This window comes from Clinocottus analis, unplaced genomic scaffold (genome assembly GCF_023055335.1).
Source record: "Clinocottus analis isolate CAN_PGR_092001 unplaced genomic scaffold, fCliAna1.0.p SCAF_10, whole genome shotgun sequence".
In the NCBI taxonomy this organism is placed as follows: domain Eukaryota; kingdom Metazoa; phylum Chordata; class Actinopteri; order Perciformes; family Cottidae; genus Clinocottus; species Clinocottus analis.
The window spans coordinates 17,295,748-17,304,943 of NW_027175821.1; the positions used below are offsets into that span (position 1 = coordinate 17,295,748).

General features: G+C 40.2%; 1 long non-coding RNA gene across 1 annotated transcript; it reads left to right on the forward strand.

The window, feature by feature from the left end:
- Positions 1–5,039: 5,039 nt before the first annotated feature.
- Positions 5,040–8,105, forward strand: LOC137788480 (uncharacterized). Its single transcript, XR_011077748.1, has 3 exons — positions 5,040–5,166; positions 5,756–5,813; positions 7,974–8,105. It is a non-coding gene; the product is annotated as an uncharacterized lncRNA (long non-coding RNA).
- Positions 8,106–9,196: the final 1,091 nt, after the last annotated feature.

A 9,196-nucleotide genomic window follows, 5' to 3' on the forward strand; every position in this document is an offset into this window, starting at 1 on the left:
TCTGGTTGTCTAACCCCTAGCATCAGGGGCTGGGTTATGTTACATCTTAAAACCAAAAGTGACAGGCCAATGTGCAGAGATAAGAGAAGGTTTCGCTGGGAAGGGCTCGTAAAACGTACACCGGCTACTCCTGTTATTTTAAGTCTCCCATCCTATTTCCGATAAGGCAGTGAGTGAAGAGCAGACAGGAAGGTCTACATCTACCTGTGGAGGTTGTTGAACGTCCATGTTGATATGGATTAGCTCAGGACTAGTTTTGGCACCTGCCACGTGAGAATGAGGTTTTTGTGAAAGACGTGGAAATAGGTGAAGTAACAAAGGTATCTTGCAAATGTGAATGTAGAAGTTTCTGGGCAGCTCATAGCTTCTGTGTAGAACTGGTTTGTGCCCCATATTACAGTTTTCTGACTTATTTCATGTGCATTTGGTGTTTGCTTAAAATGTCAAGATGGTTGCGTACCAGGAGACTTTTACCTATGTATTTGTGTTATATGCATCGAGAGCCCTGTGCAAAAAACATAATTATTTTCATCCTAGATGAGATCAACGAAGATACTAAATAACAAGAAGATAATAAAAAAATGTCACTGAATTCCCTGTTTTTTTTTTCCAAGCACTCAACCTTGAATCATATGTCTTTTCAGAACAGGATTTGAAATAATTCAGGGCATTTAAAAATTGTAGCATTGTTCTCACTGACTTGATTGAATGGAAATGGGTGATTTTTAATGACACATGTGAAGAGTATAGGAATAAAAAAGGTAGGAAGATAGTGATGGCTTTGTAAATGTAAAACTCGTGAGCAGAAATAAAAATAAAATTGCACAAATGTCCCTCTAAAAGAGTAAACACACTGCAACGGCTACATTTCATCTCTCTCCGTCTTCATCTCACATCTGAGCGTCGGAGAATTGAATTAGCTCCATTTGACGCAGCTTTGTCGTGCCGAGGACTGACTGGCATGGTAAAACGTATTAATGAGCTTTATTGCATTCTATCCTCTCCTACATCATTAGGAATGCATGTCTGTATGTTAAACATATGAATATGCATCGGCATAGAGCATTTGCTCTCAGAGTTAGCAGTGAGCCAGCGTTGTGCCTTGAATAATAATCCATCGCAGAAATCAACTGCATTTTCTTTGCCTTTGCCTTTTAATTGAAAAAAGATAATAAGATCACATTTTGTTTTTTAATTTCGTCACGAAACTGATTCTGAATATCAAATTGTGCTCCGATTGAAGGAACATCTCATTTTATGCTTGGTGATATTTGCTTAAATGATAAAAAATAAAAAAAATCTTCAATGTTGCATTTTTAGATTAATTTAGTTTCATGTGATCTGTGATCAAGAATCAGCAAATAAATACACGGTTATACTATTTTCATTAAAAATGTAAGTTGGTGAGCAAATACATTTGCCTGAGACATATTTCTGTCTGTCTGTTCATTCTGGACGAACCCAGTCCAGTGTTCCCAGTTACACTGGCAGGGTGATCCTGAGGTCAGCAGAGGTCACTGGATAAAGGTTAACAAATTACCACGATGCCTCTCACACACCTGATTGATGCCGAGTGGGGGAGGGGGAGTGTGTATCGGGGTCAGGTCAAGATAAGGTATACGCCTGGAGACGAGACATAAAAATATGTATGTGTAAAGGCCAGTGCAAGTGTATAAATATATTATATATATATATATATATATATATATATATATATATATATATATATATATACATATGTGTGTGTGTGTGTGTGTGTGTGTGTGTGTGTGTGTGTGTGTGTGTGTGTGTGTGTGTGTGTGTGTGCACTGTGGCAGACACAACCTTCTGACCAATGCCTCCAGAAAGCTGTATAGACATTCACATTAAACTGACTTTTATTATTGGACATGTTTGTTTCCAAGCACATTTTGAGACATTTTTACATCACATTACATTGACTGTTTTATTTAAAGTGATTTACAATTAATGATTTCAAACTCAAAAGGAGCAGAAGCTAGATCAAATCATCAAAGGCAGGGTGCTCAACCCAAACAAATAACGGAAAGTGCAATTGAGATCTATTGCAACTGCCTTTGTGTTAACTAAATGAGATGGAAAAAACATATATTACTTATATATAGATGTTGCATATATACATACATATATATATATATATATATATATATATATATATATATATATATATATATATATATATATATATATATATATATATATATATACCCTTTATGCATTGTGGATTTTATTGTCGATTTTATGATAAACAATATTATGACTATGTTTAATGACTCATCAATAGAAAACAGCTCTGTTCCATTCAACGGTGTTTTGTGTTGAGCTCTCATGTAAATGAGAAATGAGGACCCACAAGTGGAAACTGGAGCACTGCCTAATTCTGAGAAAGAAGCATTTAATTGATCCACTCAGTGCATTCATCTTCCTCCTCTCCCTCCGTTCTCCTACCGCGGTGCTCTCACTGTACACTGCAGCTTTGCCCTGTGGAAGACCTTCTCTTCATTCAACACACACAAGTCTCCAGCGACAGCAGCCGGCGCTCCTCAAGAACAAAAGACACTATCTGCACACATCAGGCATGCAGCGTGTTGTAAGAAGGGGTGACACAAAGGAAGGGAGCCTCCTGATTTACTGACGGGACAAATTAGAGGGAGCAAGTCTTCTATCTGGGCTAAATATTTCAGATAGGGTGGGCATGCAGGAGGGTGACGGACCCTCCAGGGCGCCATGGGGGTGCTCATGTTGATTGGCTTATCTGGGGGAAGGTGAGACACATAGACGCTTCTGACTTCGTACTATTACTCTGGTGAGTTTGGTGCTGTTGCAGCTCATTAATATCCAAAGAAATGACAGCATATGAAGCGATAACCAGTTTGGGTTCATTCCAAAGGAAGATATCTACGATTGTAATGACTGCTCCAAAAATAGCAACAGTCCTTTGGTTCAACCCATCCACAATTTTTAAGAGGGATAAAGTACAGAAACCCAAATAGTTTATGCTATGAACATAAAGTATCGTGGAAGGAATCTTGGAAGAGCTCATCCTCGCTCAGTCCCCGAGGTAAATAAATAAATCAGCTACGTCCGTACGCAACTTTTGACCTGTGGCGACTTCATCCGCTGGAAATTACTGTTTCCATATTCTCTTTGATTTTCAAACGGTATTATCTTTGTTCTCCAGCGGAGGGAGGGTAAACAGAAGCCGTGAGTCATATGTCTCTTTAAATAAACTGTATTGTCTGATGATGTTTTAATGGGCAAACCTCGATCCCCTGGGCAGTGACCCTTCAGAGCGTGCTCCAGTTATGTACTCTGCACAGGGTGCTGAGATGTAATTGCTATGTACATACCAGTCGGCTCTTTGGTTTCTACACTGCAAGAAATGTCCCACTGAAGGACTCTTTCAGTATGTATCAAGACTTCAAAGCATGCCTCCTTCTGTACATGCCATTCAAATTTGAAATATCATAAAGTTAAATATATCCTTTTTTTAACCAACTCAGGAATTTACGCGACGCAGAACAAAATTTTGCTCTCGTGAAGATCCGAGGCCAAAGGAAAATGACTCGCGTCCAACATGCTAAATAAAATGAATCTAAAATAAATTCAAAACAGATTTACATCGGAGAAAACTAAGATACTATGATTTGAGTGCTTAGTTAAACCAGATATCCCAAACAAGACCCTCAGATGAGGTTTTAAAATAAGCAAAAAAAGTTACGAGTCAAGTGGGAATTAGTGCTGACGTTAGCTAAGCTAAGCTAACCTTGTCTGTCTGAGAGGAATATGAACTAAACAGCACGATGAGTCCTTTTGAATGTCATGTTGTAAAGTGACAGATACCTTACATTGTACATAACAACTACTACGCTCTCTGGATGAAAGGGTAAAGAAACATCTTTTCGACATTCAAAAGAAAGACGGGGCTAAGACGTGCTGCAGGCAGCTAGCTAGCGCACCGTGGAAATTGGAAAATGCGTCTCCATGGCAAGAGTAACCCTGAAATGTCAGTCAACCGTCACCAAGAGAAACGCCCACTCCAACCGTAGATGCTGTTTTCATGAATATATATAAAAACAGTCTGTTCCTATCTCAAAAAATGTATGTAATACACATGTTGTTGCTAATATTAGTTTCAATTGCAGTCCGAGTTCAAACTCGTGCTTGTAAAAGTGGATATTTTTTGCAGTGGGTGTCTTGTTCTTCCCACCTTGTTCCCACATGTGGGTCGTCTTCCAGTCATAACAGAGAGGGGGCGTCCACAGAACAGACAACATTGTGATTTGTTTTCGTCGGCGACCCCCACACCCTGAGCTTCAGTGATGTTTCTCTGGAAAGAAACAGAGATATGTGCAAGAACGGGGGGACCAAAAAGAGGACAAGAAACTTTTTGGGGGGAAAGAACAAATGATGTTATCAATGTGAAGGAATGAGCAGGAGAGAGAGAAATGAGACAAAGTAGTTCAGCTCAATATGTGCACGACTCCCCCGTTTTCCTTTTCTCGCTGAAACTAATGAATTTTTGCGGGAAGAGGAAATGCTTTGGGAATAGGTAAAAATTTCATCAAACACCGGATGTGTGCACTTGATTAGTGATTCAGACCAAAGCTAACTTTGGTAAGACAATATTACAAGAGGGCTCAAGGAAATGGCTAATGAGCAGCTAAGCTAACTTCATCTCGCTCCAGAGCATACAGTCATCCGATTTTCTCGGCATCAAATCCTAATTGGATTGTGGAGAAATAAAGAGGACAAAGAACATTTATCTTTCACAATCATCAGGAATTCACATCTTGGGCAAATGTGCTAACTTGCATTACAATTTGATTGAATTAACTATTAATGAGCAGGAGAAACTAATATCATTTTCAATGTTCCAACCCTTAACACTCAATAGATTATTCTGATTTTGGCTTTAGTCTTTTTGTCATTTTTGTCCGTTCTTTTAGCCGTCTTTTAATTTCTCAGCCTCTCTCTCTCTCTCTCTTTCCCTCTCCACACCTGTCTCCCATTAGGCTTCGATGACTAGCTAGTGTGGCGTGCACAGTGCACGGGAAGCGGTGCAGTGACGTGCTCGACAGGCTCGCCAGCCGACAGCGAGGGCGCGGCCTGACCAGGATGTAAAGTAATATCCCGGCAGCGCATGAGGTCAGTCATCCCCCTTTTTTTTTTTTTTACAGGCAACATGAAAAGAGGTTCGAGTGCCGGTCACGAGACAGGGTTGGGTCCCCTTTGTCTCAGGAAGGGTTCATCAGTTCAGATCATGTAACGTGGCGAGGCGGCTGCTGCAGGACAAGTCTAACATACTAACGTAATTAGATGATATTGCACGCATTCAGTGACATTTGCAGACACGGACAACTTCCAGGAGTGAGCGGTATATCATTGCTGCCATGTGGAATCTCACATTTCCCCAAGGTCAGCTTTTCAGGAATTAAAAGCTTGATTTATAATTGACCATCATGCATTTTTGAAATTGTCAAAGGGGTCATGAAAGGGTTTCATAAGGCTATAAGAATTTTCTCAGCCTACGAAAGACCTCGTAATCCGAGACTCGCATTGCTTTTCTTTTCTTTTTTTTTTTTTACATTACAATGTTTAAAAATGTCACTACAAGGTGAGAAAATGGTTTCACAAGAGAAGTTTAGAAGCGACAGTGTTGTTTTGTCTACCTTCAGAGTAGAGAACAAGAGTATACAATGAGATATTTTATCGTCTGTTTTGACTGTTTCCACAGGTTAGGGTGCCAATTAACCCCAGATGGATGGAGTCGCCCACACGAGAGGTGACGTGAGGTGATTCGCCACCACTTTGGTATTAGTCTCATAATGCAAGCTGACGGTGGGGATTTCAGAAGCAGGGGAGGGGAAGCGGGGCGTCCTGAGGGTTCGTGTTCGGGCCTCTTCTGTGAATCATGCAGCCTAGCGTGCGATCGGCACACTGCCCTCCTCTTGACTCCCTCATAAGCTCTGTTACAATAACACACTTGCCTTTCACTCCGGCCCTAACCCCGAAACTCCCCCGTCCAAACCCACACCCACCCACCAACAACACTCCACTTCTCTGAGAAACGCTCGGGGAACGAGGAGCAGCCCAAAAGCCTTACGCTTTTCTCGAAGATAAAAGCTGGAGGGTATTTCTTTCGGCTGCCGGCTCCCCTCAAAACTGCATTGCTGTGTTAGCATAACTGCGATGACAAAGATAATCTAGGTTATTATTATTATTATTATTCCCTGCTTTAATTCATTTCTCCCCGGGGCTCAAGGCGGTAATAAGGAGCAGACGTGGACTGTTTCTAAACCCACTCCACTTCCTCAACACTGCAGTCCCCACCAAGAGCAAGTCAAGGTTAACAGTGCCATCTACAGTAGAGAGGAAACTAGTCCATCATGTGCTTTGATGGTATAGAGATGATATGTGAGGTTCAGACACAAACATATCTAAGGTACCAGCAATCTTGTACTGGGTTATTACCTTTTGCTTTTTAGTGTTGGGTTGAGCAAAAGTGGACCTCTTTTTGGAAGATTTATGAAAGTACTACAACACATATTTACTCAGACTCATGCTTTTGTGAGACTGTCGGAGAAAAAAGATAAAGGGCAGTTATGACATGGATATATATATATATATATATATATATATATATATATATATATATATATATATATATATATATATATATATATATATTGTTATTGTTATTGTCAAATATGGATTGAAAGTATTAAATATTGTAGGAATGCTGCATGAATCATATTCAGAAAAAAAGCCCCACTGTACTTGAAAGCACAGTTTTACCATCAGCTGAAACAAACACAAAACTATAAACACAGTTATCAGGAAAATCAAAGATGATATTGTGTATTCCTCTCGGGAAATGTGATCAGTGACAACATGGTTTTTCAAAATACAATGTTTTCCATAACTGGTCAATTCATAGCCTATTTACTCAAAGGCCTTTCGACCAAGCCTGTGTTTATTTTGTAAGTATAAAGCTGATGGGTCACCGGTAGTGTCACTCACTGTTGCTGAACCCACCCGCAAATGAGTTTCAGTTTACATCCTGATGCCAGCTAATATATCGTATGTAAATAGTTCAAACCACAGACATGTCCTTGATGAAAAAGTAAGTGAGTAGTGCAGTGTGTCAGATTTGTCATTCTGTAAGATCAAATCAAATTCAAATCTAATTGTTGAGCATTAAGCTGACTCCCAAACTATTTTGCTCCAAATGTCTCAAAGGTTGCTAATTAAGTGTTGTAGAATATCACAAAATATACAAAGAAATCCAATCTCACCTCATTATGTATCAGTATGATTCTGATTAGAACAGAAGAGCCTGAATCCTGAATAATTGTTTATCCATTTAAGCAGCAATAAGGCCAGGTGAGTGACTAACTAATTCACAGCGGAGTAATTTAGCTCATCAATGTCAGAGACTATACACAGGGATTCAGAGATTTAACCGTTTGCCTTGACGAGAGAGAGGAGAAAAAAAAAAGGCTAAAGACAGACCATTACTGTTTATCCTCAGCCTTATCACTACTGGCGATGGGCTTGTAAATATTATCCTATTCTCCCTAATCCACTGCACAACGCCGAGCTCACCCACTTACCGGAAGCTCCGACATTTACCTCGGGATTTGCCGGGGCTTGGGCTAGAGTGGCTGCGAGTGGAAAAGTGCTAATCTGCAAGGCAGATTCAGGATTAGTGCGGTGAGCCAGGTGACCCGAGGGCCTGAGATGTGATTGGCCGGAGTAGATGCAGGCCTGTGGTCCTTGGCGGCGGGTGACTGACGAGAGGAAACTCGGAAAGCGAGGGGTGAGGGGGGGTGGGGTGCAGCTCTCCACAACTCTGCTTTCTAGTTACTTCTCCCATTCTCCTTTTTTTTCATCTCCTTCTCCCCCTTTCTCTCTCTCTCTCGCACACTCTTTCTCTCTCGCTTTCTCTGAAGGAGCCCTGATGAGAATTCCACTAATCAGCTGAGGATTAACTGGGACTCAGACAACACTACATCTAATTCCCCCTTCACCGCCACTGGGGCAACAAGAGGCCCCACGCAGCACTGCAGCACACCGACACTGAACAGATCACCATGCATGTGGATGCAACTATATTGTTAGGGAGATGTTCACCTGTTGAGTTAGACATCAGACTGTGCTCACTGAGTCGCTCCATTGTGCCAATTCTGTTTCATATATGCATTTATTTACTGCTTATGTGTTTTGCTTTAGTGCGTTTGGAGGCAGCAGGTTTGTGAAGATGTGTACTTTTGGTTATTTGCTAATGTGAAAAAAAACAACTATCCGTTCAAAACATCCCCGATGTGTCCCCCATTGTTTAGAGGGACTGACGTTTTGTAGCCTCGAGTTGGGCAGTTCAGCTCACGCTAATGGGGTTTTAGGCCGTCGCCATCTTGTTTTTTTGCAACCAGAAGTAAAATGAGAGAGTGGAGCCGCGGCCATTTGTAGATGACCAAAATGTTGCAACTAACTTTCATGAACTGAGAACACACTGTAAAAAGGTTTGACAAAAGCCACACCCCTAAAGCATACTCAACTTTATGGTCTATTGTACTCGAAATGAGGCCATAACTTACTAAATAAACCGTAGGCTTTATTAGATGTCCTGTTAGCTATTAGAGGGTTTGAGGCATTTCTTCATTGACTTCTCTTTTGTAACTCTGGGGTTGCTACTCGGTTTTAAACATAACAATAAAAGATGTCAATGTGCTTCAGTTTTAATAATTGGATATTGAGTGGCAAGAGTTCATAAAGTATAAATTCAGTTTTAACATCTTGTGACTTGGCAGATACGTTAATTAATTACTTTTGTAATTGCAACAACTGTCTTACCAACTGTTTTACCAATTACACTTTACTTTACAGCATTTTGGAATCCAAGATCAGACAAACATTTTTCCTTGGAACGTCCTAAATACTTCAAATTGCTCCAGTGGAGTTGATCAATATCCAAAAATGGAAGATTAGTAGAAAACCATAAGAGTGTAAAACATATTGTGATCATAAATTGACTGTAAAAGTCAATTATAGAGCAGAAAGGCAAAAATATCTGCTGTAGTTGAAAAATGATGAGGATTTGTTGCTTTTACCACAGTTTTTTTATTTTCAGTGGATTTTGAATTTGGGTATTGAAATTGTTAAAACTGAAAAGTAA